At 35.6% G+C, this 14,877-nt stretch overlaps 1 non-coding gene across 1 annotated transcript; it reads left to right on the top strand.

Annotated features, from left to right (window-relative positions):
* Positions 1–10,437: 10,437 nt before the first annotated feature.
* LOC128293543 (small nucleolar RNA R71) lies at positions 10,438–10,544 on the top strand. Its single transcript, XR_008283724.1, has one exon. It is a non-coding gene; the product is annotated as a small nucleolar RNA R71 (small nucleolar RNA).
* The last annotated feature ends 4,333 nt before the right edge of the window (positions 10,545–14,877 follow it).

The raw sequence follows: 14,877 nt of genomic DNA, 5'->3' as shown, positions 1-14,877 counted from the left end.
ACCAGAATTCACATTTACTAAACTTCACATACAATTGCTTATCTCGTAAAGTCTGTAGCACTATTCTCTGATGCTCAGCATGCTCAGATTCATCACGCAAATATATCAAAATTTCATCAATGAATACAACAACAAATTGATCTAAATACGGTCTAAAAATCCTATTCATCAAATCCATAAAAACAGCAGGTGCATTCGTTAATTTGAAAGGCATAACTAAAAATTCATAGTGTCCGTACCTCGTTTGGAAATCGATTTTCAGAATGTCTAAATCTTTTACTCGTAACTGATACTATCCCGATCTCAGATCTATTTTTGAAAACACAGCAGCTCCCTTCAACTGATCAAAAAAATCAGCAATTCAGGGCAGAGGATATTTATTCTTGATAGTCACTTTGTTCAACTGACGATAATCAATGAACATTCTCATCGTGCCTCTTTCTTTTTCGCAAACAGAACAGGAGCACCTCAAGGTGAGAAACTCGATCTTGCGAATCCTCTATTGGTCAACTCTTGCAACTGAGATTTTAATTCTTTCAATTTTGTCAAAGCCATTCTATATGGAGTTATTGAAATCAGAGTAGTTCCCAATACTAACTCAATGCCAAGTTCAACTTCTTGGATCGGTGGTAATCCCGAAAGTTCTTTAGGAAACACATCAAAGAATTCACAAACAACAGACACTAATTCCACTTTCTTTTCTGTTACTTTTGAATCGATCACATAGGCAAAGTAGGTTTCACAACCCTTTCTCATAATACTTAGACCTTTCATCGAAGATATCATAGCCGGTAATCCATTCAAATCACTAGATTCAATTTAGACTATTTCATCATTCTTGCATCTCAAATCAATAGTTTTCTGTTTGCAGTTCACAATAGCATCATACAAAGTTAACCAATCCATACCCAGAATTATATCAAACTCATCAGAAGGTAATAACATCAGATCAGCCAGAAAACGAATGTCTTGAAACATTAGTAGACTATTCTTGCAGACTTTATCAACCAAAACACACAGGCCTAAGGGGTTCGATACTCTAATTACAAATTCAGTAGACTCTATAGGCAAAGTCTTACTATTCACTAAATTCATGCATATATAAAAATACGTTGATCCAGGATCTATCAATGCAATCACAGAAGTATCGTAAAGAGTAGAAGTACCAATTATAACATCGGGAGACGAAGCTTCCTCATGAGCTCGAATGGCATAGGCTCTAGCAGGTGCTCTAGCCTCGGATCGAACAGCGGTATCTGTAGTCCCTCTTTGACTAACACTTATATTACCCGTATTTTTAGGAGGTCTACCTCAACCTGAAGTGTTACTCGATCTCAAATTTTGCACATTCTCTTGCTTAACAGACTCAAGACAATCACGGATAAAATGATCTAAAGATCCACACTTGAAACAAGCTCGATCACACAGTCTACAATTGTCAGGATGTCTTTTACCACAATGTTTACACTCAGGTCTCTCCGATCTGACATTTCCAACGCTTGCAATAGAAGTAGCTAGAGTTTTAAAGCTCGAATGTGATCTTGCACGCTCTCTACTCAAATGTCCCACATTAGCCTTTGAACGGCTAAAATCATCTCGGAATTTCTTTGACACAATAAAATGATTTACTTGCTAATCTCTTTTTCGCATCTCTAGCTTTTGAGTCGGTAATTCTTTTCTCTTTCCCGAGCTCTTCAGCTTTACAAGCTCATTCAACAAGCACTACAAATTCTTTTATTTCCAAAATCCCAACCAAAAAATGGATATCTTCATTCAAACCTTTTACACGTTATTGCTTCAATCGAGACACATTCTGGTGCATACTAGCTCAATCTTACAAATTCCCGCTAGTATTCTGTAACAGACATACGACCTTGTTTTAGTTCTAGAAACTCTTTACGCTTCTGATATATAAATTTTTCACTTATTTATTTCTTTCGAAATTCAGCTTGAAAGAAATCCTAGGTAACTCGTTCTCTTGGAACCACTGATATTAACGTCTTCTACCAATGATACGTCGGATCTCTCAGAAGTAAAATGACACATTGAAGACATTCATCCGAAGTTAATGAAATTTCATCTGTAACACCCCTTACCCGTATCCGACTCCGGGACAGGGTTCGATGCATTACCGAACCTAAACACACAATTTCATAAAATCGAGCCATAAAATTTCATTTAAATTAAAAAATATTCTATCATAATGTCCCTTACATGAGCTACCAAGGCTCTAAACATGCATTAAAGGCAGTTTGGGACTAAATCGAGAACTTTGGAAGGATTTGGGAAAACTTAGAAAAATTTTCATGAAACAAGGTCACACGCCCGTGTGGACACAGGGACATGCCCATGTGTCTTCAACACGCTCGTGTCCTTAGGTCGTGTAACTCTCTGTTTATGACATCAGCAAAACAAATTGAACTACACGGCCAGGCCACACGCCCGTGTGCTAGGCCGTGTCTTTGCCCGTGTGGCTAGCACTTAGGCTATTTTCCAAGCCTTTTTGTTGCCTCAACCCTTCACATGCTTAAACACTTCATAAACATATGCTATAACACCGATTTAATGATTAGACATCCTTTATTAAGACTCAAAAATAGAATTTGCATGGCTACATACATGTAAATCACATACTCGTATAATACCAAGTCTAAACACATCCATTCATATTATTTTGGCTTTACCATTTTAATCACTCTTATACTCTTATACCATGTTCAATAGCATACCATTTAATCTCAACAAAATCAACAAGCATACATATCATGATATTATCTAATCATAGCAATGAAGCCAAAATCATATAACCACTTCACAGGGCAATATCACATAACTTAGATAATTAGGCTTACCAGCCATGACCATCATAAGCCACATCTCATGGCTATATACAATGTACTAATATAAGCCAACATCTTGGCCAAATCATAAGAACACATATCAATAACTAAGTCCCTATACATGCCACTCACTTGAAAACATTTAAGATTCATTAATACCCCAGCTTCATAATTTGATAGTGTGATGCTGCCTCCGACGATCTCCAACCACAAGCTAACCTGACAACACTAAAAGAAATGGAAAGAAGAGGGGTAATCTTTATAGCTTAGTAAGCCCATACGAAAATAATAATAAGTAATTTATTAAGTGCTTTTGCCAAATTCTTACAACATGTTCTCATGGTAACACAATCAAAATGACACATAATTCCACTATTTGCTTATATTCCAATCAAACTATCTACTAGAGTCATAGTCACTAAATTATTTATCAATTGGGTTATTGAAATCTAAATTAAGATCTGCAAATTTTTCCTGAAATTAGACTCACATATCTTCTTACCATAAAATTTCTAGAATTTTTGGTCTAGTCAATAAGTACAGTTTATTCTTCAAAGTTACCCCTATTTTGCTGCTTTCCAGCTTCGACCTTCCTTTACTAAAACTTAATTATCTCATAGTATGGAATTTGGATAATGTTCTCATCTATTTCTATTGAAAATAGACTCATTAAGAATTTAGTCATATGAATTCTAAACCATAATTATTCTTGTACAATTTTTAGTAATTTTCCAAAGTTAAAATAGGGGAGCACAAAATCACTCTGACCCTATCTTACAAAAATTAAAATATCTCCTAATATGAAATTATTTTTCTAACCATTTCCTTTATATGAAACTAGACTCAACAAGCTTTAGTTTCATATATTATTCAGTCTCTAATTCAATTCCACAATTTTTGGTGGATTCTCAAAGTTAGACTACTGCTGCTGTCCAAAACTGTTTTAGTGCAATATGATGATAACTATCATAAGTTCATTTTCAACTAACCATGAACTCACCATTTCATGGATTCCATGTTCAATTAATCATGAACTCACCATTTCATTCAAGCCTTTTTGCATACTTATCATATGTTCATATATATACATATACACATTTTCAAAACGGTACCAAAATAAAGTTTACTAGTGTGGTGATGATCCTCGACGATCCCCGAGCTCCCACTAGCTTCAATATCTAAAAAACAGATGAAAAACAAACAAAGTAAGCTTTCAAAAAATAAACTTATCATTTTTAATCATATAAGCATAATCAAATTACATATACTCCATAGCCAAATACTATCATAATTCACATAGTTCATATGCATTTCACATATTCCCAATTCATTTGCACATATAGCATATTTTCTCATACTTATATCACATATCAACAATTTCACATGTACTTACCTTTTATTCTCAACTATAGTATACATTTCAAACATACCTGAATCGGATACACATTTCATAAATTCATTCTTTTCTCAGAATGCCTGTTGAACCGTTCAGAATCAATAAGGACACTCAGATAGCATCAGAAAGCTCCTACAATGCCAACTCCTAGACGTGGTCTTACATGTAATCAAATATCGATGCCACTGTCCCAGATAGGGTCTTACACGAAATCAAATACGATGCCAATGTCCTAGACATGGTCTTACACGTAATCTCAATATCGATGCCAATTTCCCAGACATGGTCTTACACGAAAACATATATTGGATCCTATGTCATGACATATGTATCCTAACTATTCCTATGGTTCGTACAGGGCTTTTCGGACTTCGTCACATTTTCAGAACTTTCTCGGATTTCACATATTCAGCTTTTATATCTATCCAACACAATACAAATATCATATAAGCATTAATAATTCAATTTAACACATTTATTTGTACATCGACTTACCTCGTACAGATTCGAACGAATGGAATTAACTATTCGACAATTTTTGACTTCCCCCGATCTAATTCCGTTTTCTTTAGTTCTTGATCTATATAAATTCAAATTTAACTCTTTTATTCAACAAATCATTCAATTCAATCCATATACACATATTTAGGGCATTTTACAAATTAGCCCTCACATTTTCATATTTTGACATTTTAGTCCCTAATTCACAAAATCAAAAAATACACAAAATTTGCTTATACACATGCTTAGCTGAATTTTCCCTTAGCTCATATAAGCCCACATATTTCATTTATTTCACATTAGTCCTTCAATTTACAAATTTCACAACTCAGCCTATAATACTCAAATTCATCAAAAATTTAAATGCAAAACATATTAATCCAACACATATCTTTCATTTTTCATCAACTATCATCACAAAGCTCACAAAATCAACAATGGCATAACTCAAAATAATCAACAAATTCAGAAATTGAGACATGGGCTTGATAGATTACTAAGCAACAATCTCAAAAACGTAAAAATTATCGAAAACCAATCAAAAACACATACCTAACTGATGCTTGAGCTTGCTGAACCCTAAAACTTCTTATTCCTTTTTTTTTCTTTGTATTTTCGGTAATAAGGATGAATGAATCATCCATTATCATGTTTTATTTTATTATAATTCACATTAATTATCTAATACCAATTTTACCCTTGCTTTATAACATTAAAATTTACCAACTACATGTCCATAATTGTCCACCATTAACATTAATGGTATAATCTTCATGACCCTCACTTTAATAAGCCATATCAATTTAGCACATGAACAAATAGCAAGTCGCTTTTGCAATTTTTGCGATTAGGTCATTTTTCTAAATTAAGTACGCAAACGATCAAATTTTTGTACGAAACTTTCACACATATTAATTCACATATTATAAGCATGGAAAATAATATTAAAATATTTTTCTGACTCAAATTTGTGGTCCCAAAACTACTATTCCGACTAGGGTATAAACTGGGATATTAGAATGCATTCTAGCTGCTAGATTAGAACACAGGTACCAGTGAGTTATCCATTGTTTTAGAATAGAATACTTCCTCCTGATTCAATTCCCACCCGATGCATACACAGACTTCACATGACAGTTAATATAAAGTTTTATGCGAATACTTAAACACCACTCATACTCGAATACAGTAAATCAATTCCATTAACATTAATAAAACATAACATATTCTGATACCCAATACTTAGGGTTCAAATAATAGAATATCAATTTATACAGTTTAATTCAGTTTAAACAGCCTCCTAGAAGGCTTGTATTTAGTTCGAGCGATGCTCAGGATGTGGAAAAATTTCATAAACTGGCCTACACAATCGTGTGGTCTCACACAACCCAGGTTTTGGCCCGTGCGGCCCCACATGGCCTACAGATGCCCGTGTGCTTGTTCGTGTGATCTTTATTTTTGCAAAAAATAATCTACAAGGCCTAAATACACGCATGTGTCCTTGACCCGTGTGAAACTTGCATTATCAAAGCCACACAAGGTCTAGACACATGTCCTGCTAAATAGTGAGTTACACAGCCTACCACATGTCCTGGTACATGTCCGTCTGATACGACCATGTAGCATCGACAGCCATGTTTTTTGCCGTATGAAATTCGTAACAACTTAGGTTTTTGGTACACCTAAAGAAATTTCAAAGCCAAAACAATGTAGAAGATTCCTGAGACGTAAAATAAACAACCCATAACCAATTAAGCGATAATTCAAAACAACACTACGATTATTACACAACCAAACTCCTCAAAATGTTCCGACACAAGAAAATCCTAAATTGCGTAGTAATTACCTCCACACCACCTCAATCACGAATCTAGGACATTAGAGGGACCGTTACCTTGGAGACCCTCTCCTAAAGAATAGCAATCGAACTTATAAACAAAGGATTTGAAAAATTTAAACAAGAAGTCTATTTTTTTCCACAGTGCCAACAATCAAGAACGATTTCAAAAATTGAACAACCGAACTTACAAAATTAACGGAAATAAACTTACCCGATAATTGTAGCAAATAAGAAGCATGAATTTAAGTCGATAACGAAGAGGAAAAAGAAAAGAGAGAATAAGAATAAAAATGAAAAAAATAAGAAAAAGGAAAAAGAAAGAAAATGAAAAGAGGAAGAAAAGAAGAACATCTAATTCCTATTTTAAAACTACTGATTAGAATTTTAACAATTAACAAAAATATTTTTGTATCACGTACATCGCTAATCGAACACAAAACCAGTTAGGGAATAGATACTTACTTAATCATTGAATCAACAGGCTTATTCTTTACACAGATTTACATTAAATTGAGCTTAAGCCAACAAGTTAAGGATAGAGGTCAGTTTAGAATAAAATAGAAAAAACTTTCTTAGGACGCGACTCAAACTCCTGACCTCAAACACATAAACATAGCACATAACTACAGATATAGAAACTTAATTACTACAAAATTCCACAATTAAACACTCAAATTTTGGAGCATTACAACTCTCTCCCCCTAAAAGAAATTTTGGCTTCAAAATTTACTTAACTCAAACAGATACATGTATTGTTGTCGAATCAAATCTTAGGGTTCTGAAGTGGATTCCTCAGTGCCATAATTCTACTACAAAACCATAACTAAAGGAATAGTTTTCTTTCTCAATACCTTAATATCACGATCCAGAATCTGAGTAGGTTCCTCTTCAAAAGTTAGATCCGATCGTACCTTAATTTCCTCAATAGACACAATATGCGATAATATTAGATTGATACTGTCTCAGCATCGAGACGTGGAACACATCATGAATCGACTCCAACTTTGATGGTAACTCTAATTGAGAAGCAATAGGTCTAACACGCTTCAGAAGACGATACGGTCCAATGAACCTTGGGATCAACTTGCCTTTCTTCCGAATTGAATGACCTATTTTCCACTAAGAAATTTTCAGAAATACCTGATCACCAAAAGCATACTCGATATCATTCCTCTTTAAATCAGCATGAGATTTTTTTCGATCAGAAACGGCCTTCAGAAGGTATTGAATCAACTAAACAGTGTTTTGGTCTCGGAAACTAGCCCGGGACCTAAAACCTAGTGCTCACCTAACTCAGTCCAACATAGAGGAATACGATATTTACGACCATATAGAGCCTCGTAAGGAGCCATCTGAATATAAGATTGGAAACTGTTTTTGTACCTAAATTTTGCCAACGGTATGTAATCCTTCCAACTACCCCGTAAATTAATTACACAACCCCGAAGCATATCCCCTAGAATCTGAATAACCCGTTCAAACTGTCTATTGGTCTAAGGGTGATACATAGTACTAAAATTGAGTAGAGTGCCTAACGCCTCATGTAGCGTCTTTTAGAATAGAATTCCATGCAATCTTACAATTTAAAAAACATACAGCTTAGCAAGCTTCTGCAGTGAGTAATCTATCCTGATAGGAAGGAAAAGAACAAACTTGGTCAATTGATCAACGATGACCCAAGTTAAAGGCAACCACCACTAACAAAATCCATCGTCACTCGTTCCCACTACCATAAAGGAATTTTAACCGGCTAGAGCAACCTAAAAGGTAACTAATGTTCAACTTTAACCTTTTGACACATCAAACAGTCTGACACAAGGATAATTACCTCACATTTCAGACTAGGCCACCAATACAGTTCTCGGAGGTCTCAATACATCTTATTCCCACTAGGATGCACAGCGTATGGGCTACTATGTGTTTCTTATAGAATCGATCGTCTCAGATATTACTCGTTAGGTACACAAATTTTACCCTTGAAACACAAAACATTATCGCCGTTCAAGCTAAAATCAGAAGTTTCACCCAAATCAATCTTACGCTGATGCTGAACCAGAGACTCATCAATTAATTATTTGGCTTGAATCTGATCAACCCAAGATGGCTTAACTTGCAGTTTAGCTAGCAGACTCCCATCCTTGTACAGACTCAAACAAGCAAACATTGCTCATAGATCAGTCATCGCTCTACGGCTGAGAGCATTGGCCACCACATTAGTTTTACTAAGGTGATACTCTATAGTGTAGTCATAGTCTTTAAGTAACTCGACCCACCTATACTGTCTAAGATTCAATTCCTTTTAAGTTAACAGATATTTGAGGCTCTTGTGATCAATGTACACCTCTCACCATACAAGTAGTGCCTCCAAATCTTCAAAGCAAACATGACTGCAGGCAATTCAAGATCATGCATTGGATAGTTGCCATTGTGCGACTTGAGCTGTTGCGACGCATAAGCTATCACTTTACCATTCTACATTAGAATACATCCTACAATGACGTGTGACGCATTGTTGTACATTACAAATGCCTTACCTGACTCATGTTGAACCAAAACATGACCTTGCATCAAAACAGAATTAAGCTTCTCAAAACTCAGTTGTTGCTCGTCAGACCAAACAAATGAGGTATTCTTACACAATAGCTTGGTCAGAGGAGACGCAATCAGGGAGAACCCCTCGAAAAATTTTACTGCTCAAAAGGACTGTTGGAGATAGAAGAATTTACTGAGGCAAACGTCTCGAAAACTTTTCTTCCACTAACATTTCTAACAAACCAATGGCTTAGCAATCTTCACTTTCATCAACACATTTCAGGGCATTAAATATGTTGAATGTAACCTGTTGATCATTCACCCTCATAGTTAGTTTGCCTTTCTGTACATCAATTAGCTAAGGAAATGGTAAAGGTGGTCCTTCAAGTTGCTCATATTATTTTGTTGTGGCATTTTTGTTGGCAACATGATCTGATTCCGCCACAACATTTTTTTACTGATCGTTTTCAAATGCTGTATGTTTTTTAGTTGGTTTTAGGATCTTTTCATAATTGAGTCTTGAGTCATCCTCTTCTATGTAGCCCCTTAAATAACATCATGCAACTGGGTTCCACTTCTAAGAGTGATTGTTTTGTAAAGCTCTTTTCCTTGTGATCTCGAATTCTCAGTATCACTTGGTAAAGCTCTTTATGGTCTCAAATTTAAAGCATTTGTTATCTACCCCACTTGATTCTCAAGAGCTTTTAAAGAAGCTACTTGGCTCTGAATAATAGCATCATTCTTACCCATATACTCCTTTAATAGAGCTTCTATAGTTGATGTTGAAGATGATTAACATTGCACATTTTGCTGCAACATTGGTTGACTATGTTTAGTTGTTCACCAACCACATTCTGTCGATTAACATTGCTGGCATTTCCCATTCCTTGATCATTTCAGCTGAAATTTAGATGTTATTTCCATCTTGGATTGTATGTGTTGGAGTAGAGATTGTTGTTGCTACGATTAAATTTCTCTATGTAATACGCAGAGGTTGGATTAGATAAGCATTCATCAAAAACATGATCTTCTCCACAGTATACGCATGCTAGTTCTGCAACCTTCATCGCCCGCACTGTAGAGGGTCTTTTCAGAGTTTTAATCATATTTGTTAAAAATGATACCTGAGCTATTAAAGATATAATCGCATCAAGTTCCATTACTCCAGCAACTCTTACTGATAATCATTATTTGCTATTCGTTCCAAAATTTCCTATGCTTCATTGTAGGATTTTTCAAGTAACATTCCATTAGCATATGCATCCACCACCATTGGCGTATGAACATTTAATCCATCGTAGAACATTCCCATCTGTGTCCAATGTTGAAAACCATGCATCGGGCATTTTCTCATTAATTTCTTGAAACATTCCCAAGCTTCATATAATGTCTCATATTCAAATTGCCTAAATGATGTAATGTCATTCCTCAACTTGGCATTCATGTTGGGAGGATTGTACCTAAGTAGAAATCTCTGACACAGTTCATTCTAAGATAACACTATACCTGACGTAACACATTCAACCATGATCTGGCACGATCTCGCAATGAATAAGGGAATAATTTTAATCTAAGGGCATTTTCAAGAACACCCTACTACCTAAATGAATCAAAGACTTTAAGAAAAAATTTAAAGTGCAATATGGGATCTTCAATAGGTAGACCACTAAACTGCCTTATCGTTCGCAGCATCTAAAACATTACTGGTTTTAGTTCAAAGTGTTGAGCTTGAATTTGTCGCCTACCAATTCCTGGATTTAGATCATCCAAAATAGCCACTACATGTTTTCTGATTTGTCTGTCTCTATCATCTATAATTTGAGGAATATCAGCATTCCTTTCATTCTGGAGTACCTGATCTTCTATGATTGGATCATTTCTAATTGTTGCCATGTCTCTTAACTCTTTTCTTCTTTGCCTTAATGTCCTTTCAATTTCAAGATCAAAACAATGTTTTGTATCCTCTTGAATACTTCTTTTTATGCACTAATACAAACCTTAAAAATAAATAAAATACTAATTAATTGTTCTAGCAAGAAAAAAAAAGTAATAACAAATCAACTTCTCACCAATTTTGTCGATCCTTGACAACGGTGCCAAAAACTTTTTGCATGTAAAATTACTAATACAATTGTGCAAGTGTACACATCATTCAAGTAATAAAGTGATAAGTAATTATCGTCTCCACAGAAATTAAAAATTGGTAAGAAATTGAGTATGTTATTATAATACTGTTAATTATACCAAAATATTAGGAAATAATCACATAGTGAATAAGATACTAGAATAATAAATTATTGAAAATAAATGATAAAGAACAAAAAATTGATATGGTAAATAAAATGATGTGGCAATTCACAAAGAATATCAAGAGTATTTCTGTTGTTGAATAAATAGGGTTGGAATTATTCAGGAGAAATGTTCATATCAAGATTATGTCATGGTAAAATATTGTCTAATCTACTGCCTAGAGATTCGCTACTATGACCTGCCTCTTTCAATAGCTAGATCTTCAGCTAAAAGTCTAAGTTTATGTACGTCTACAGAACTTGGGATTGATGATTGCAATGAATGTCCTCTCTATGCAACTTGCAACATTTATGTCTAGAGTGCACAAATATTCTGTCGAGTATTCCCTTGCATCAAACAATTTAAGATCCAGTATTCTTAACCTTTTCAGAATGAAAAACACCTAAGAACACAACACACATTCAATTATGTCTAGAGCTTGCATGCATGTATTTAAAATAAGCATTAATCAGATGTAACTGTGATATAAACAATGTAACACCCCAAATTTTAGGCCTAGAAGTTTAGAGGTTAGAGCATAGGGGCAGTGAGGGGGTTGCACATAAGTGATTAGTTGTGCACTTTAGTGACAAGAATGGGCCTGCTGGTCTGGTGGTTGTGTGTGTGTTGGTTTGTCTCTAGGTTCTGGGTTCGAGTTGTTGTGTGCGTATTTTGGGAGTCTTTTTATTTTGTTTTATTTTTAGTTAGTGATAATAATTAATTAATTATATTATATTATATTATATTATATTATATTATATTTTTATTATTTTCTTTTCTTTTCCACGTTAGTTCTTTCTTCTTCTTAGTTTTTCTCTTTTTGTTATTTTTCCTTAGACTTTTAATTTGTGCATTCTCTCCCTGCTTTTGAATCGATTTGTCTACGGATTTCAGATTGTCACGCCTCTACTGTCTTCTTCATCATTCAATCAGGTGTGGGATTCTAATTTGGTTTACCCTTTTCTTGTTAATTGATATTTTGTTTTTCGAACCCTATTCCTTCGACTTTTCGTAGCCATGTATTAAACCCTTTGTTTTGAATCTTGAGACATTGTAGAAGAGGGGAAAATGCTAGAATCTGATGTGATCTTGATGTGGTTAAAGTTAGAGACTCTTACGGTGGCCTAAACGGCAGTTTTAGAGTTAATTTACGGTGGTTTCGTGACCTCCTGACGGCCTCACCAACGTGTGTTGAGGCACACGATCATGTGAATTTGGGAATTAGGTTTTCAGGGATTTAGAGTCACATGGCCTGGCCACATGGCCGTGTGGATGGTTTGGGGATTTAGGGATCCTACACGGGTATGTGTTTTGGAACACACGGCTGTGTCTACCTTACACCTTATCTTAGAAAATTTGGACAGTGTGTTACACTGCTTGTTCACACGGACGTGTCCTTGCCTCACATGGGCGTGTGCCTTTGACACACGATCGTGTGCTACCCTTCCTACGGGCGTTTGGGTCCCCACACAACTGGGGCACACAGGCGTGTGGCCCTATTTTTCCAGATCTAGGTTGTTGAGAAAATGTAAGTACAATCGTGACTGTGCGTTTTAACCCTCGACTAAGCCTTACTGAGGGTAATTATGACTCTAATCTGGACTTGATATGTGTGTTATGTGTGTTTTGGTTGTGTGATAAGCTTGAGATTGAACTCGAGTTATGAATGTGCACATACATGATTCTGTAACTGATTAATTGGATGTAAACGTCTACTTCTGCCTAATTACCTGAGACCAGTATTCTAATTGTGTACATTTGATTGCATACATACATATATATGCATAAACTATTTTGGGCGCGTTTTTAAAGAAAAGGAAGATTGACTGAGCTGAAATGGCAGCTGATCTGTTGGTTATTAGCCCCTAATACCCAGAGGGCCATGGGCGGTCCCAATACCTTGAGGGTCGTGGAGAATATGACTGTACTGCGGATTGCCGCACTGCACTGTACAGAACATACGTCAGCATTACTGCATATCATTGACTAAACTGTTAGTTTTACTGCAACCTATCAGTATAGCGGATTACCGCATTGTACTGTATCGCATGTATGTTAGCTTCACTGCGTACCACTGTCTGATCTGGCAGTTATACTGCATGTCTGTACCGCGGGTTATCGCATTACACGGTACAACTTATACGCTAGCTTTGTTGCATAATATACGTGACTGGCAGTTTATTTGCATACTGTTAGCCCCAATACCCAAAGGGTTGTGGGCAGTTTCAATTCCTTGAGGATCGAGGACAATCCTGATAGCTATCATTGCCGGGTAACCTGGAATGACATCAGTTGGAGTGCAGGGTTGGATGGGCCTTACGAGGCCCTGAGTGGAGTGATTGGTGGGATGAGCTTAAAGTTCTTATGAGGAGTGATGGGGGACAGAGAGGGGTGTTGGCTAGATGGGTGGGTTTCTCCTAACTCAATTGCATTCATATGCATCATATTGATTGTTCGACTGAAATGTCTAATTGACTGTTCAATTGAAAGGCACTTGTACCAATGAGAATTGTGTAGACTTTGCCTGCGACTGTTTGACTAGATAGTTACTATGATTGTTTGAGGATTACTGCTATTGTGCCTGCATGGTATGTGAGACTGTATATGTCTAATTGACTATATGACTGTAAAGTTCATATGGTGTGTGCTTGATTTTGGGTGAATTCACGCAACTGTCATCTGTCTGTAAGTATGTTCTGCTTCTGAACTGCTTCTAGTTCTCTATTTTTATTTCTATAGTTTAATTGGTTTATTCTCACACTGAGCTCGAGTAGCTCACCCCCTCTTTTGTTTCCCCTTTTCAAGTACATTTCAAAGTTTTGGATGCTAGACTTAGTACGCGGAGGTCTCGGATAGTCTCGGAAGAATGAACTATAAGTTTAATTGCTATTTGGTTGTAACTTGAACTGTAAAGCTTTATAAGACTGTGGTACAATTTTCTTATATGCTATATTCGTATATTTTAGACTGATAACTCTTCGGACAGGGTTTTTAAAATGACTATTGGTTTTTAGTTTGCTAAGAAATAGATGTTCTTAAGTAATAAATGGGTTTTATTTTTTTTTGTAAATTTTCTCACGATCACTTCAGGGATCAATGTAGCATCCTGGATTTGGTCCAGATTTCTAGACCGAGTTTGGGGTGTTACAAAAAATCTCAAATCCTAGGCATTAAAGATGATTAAACATTCAAGGCAACAAATCCATCCCAGAAAAGATTTAGTTCATAGGTGGAAAAGTAAACGACAAAATAGAATCATTCATTAACATTTCTTAATTAATTTTGAATCACAAAAATTCAATCTAGAAAAAAAAAAGCAGAACTGTAGGAAGTTAATTCCACACTCCAACTTCTCTTTTATTTTCTAATTGTACGTGAACCCAAGATAGATTTCTCTTCCCCTTCCTTAAGTCTATATTCTTGTAACATCCTGATTTCTGGGTTTTTTCGCGATTCTTGATATTTTAAGTAAGTTTCTA

This window comes from Gossypium arboreum, chromosome 5 (assembly GCF_025698485.1).
Source record: "Gossypium arboreum isolate Shixiya-1 chromosome 5, ASM2569848v2, whole genome shotgun sequence".
In the NCBI taxonomy this organism is placed as follows: Eukaryota; Viridiplantae; Streptophyta; class Magnoliopsida; order Malvales; family Malvaceae; genus Gossypium; species Gossypium arboreum.
Note: the sequence above shows the minus strand (reverse complement) of the source record. Positions and strands in the feature narration are given on the sequence as shown.